Consider the following 450-nt stretch of genomic DNA (forward strand, 5'->3'; position numbering starts at 1 on the left):
TGCCTCCGTCGGTGTCCGGCGGAGAGTGCGTGTTGCGCGGCCCGGAGAAAGTTTAGGCCCGGGGCCCGCCGCTGGAGAAAATTTTAGGTACCAGGAGTGGATTTTTTTTTGTCACCGCAGGAGGGGGACGTTGCCTCCGTCGGTGTCCGGCGATGAGTGCGTGTTGCGCGGCCCGGAGAAAGTTTAGGCCCGGGGCCCGCCGCTGGAGAAAATTTTAGGTACCAGGAGTGGATGTACTTACTTCCACAGCGCCCGCGCGCTCCTGGCTGGTGTCCGAGGATGCTGCCTCATCCCCGGACGGGCCTCTTACGCACGCCCGCTTTCATTCTCTGGAGACTAAGTTAAACCGAGGGGAGGCTAAGTTCCACTTAGGGGAGGCTGCCTCCTCCATCCCTCCGCCCGAGGATGCTGCCTCATCCCCGGCCGAGCCTCTTACGCACGCCCGCTGTC

This window comes from Syngnathus floridae, unplaced genomic scaffold (genome assembly GCF_059516105.1).
Source record: "Syngnathus floridae isolate MCC-2025c unplaced genomic scaffold, RoL_Sflo_1.0 HiC_scaffold_361, whole genome shotgun sequence".
NCBI classification, from domain to species: domain Eukaryota; kingdom Metazoa; phylum Chordata; class Actinopteri; order Syngnathiformes; family Syngnathidae; genus Syngnathus; species Syngnathus floridae.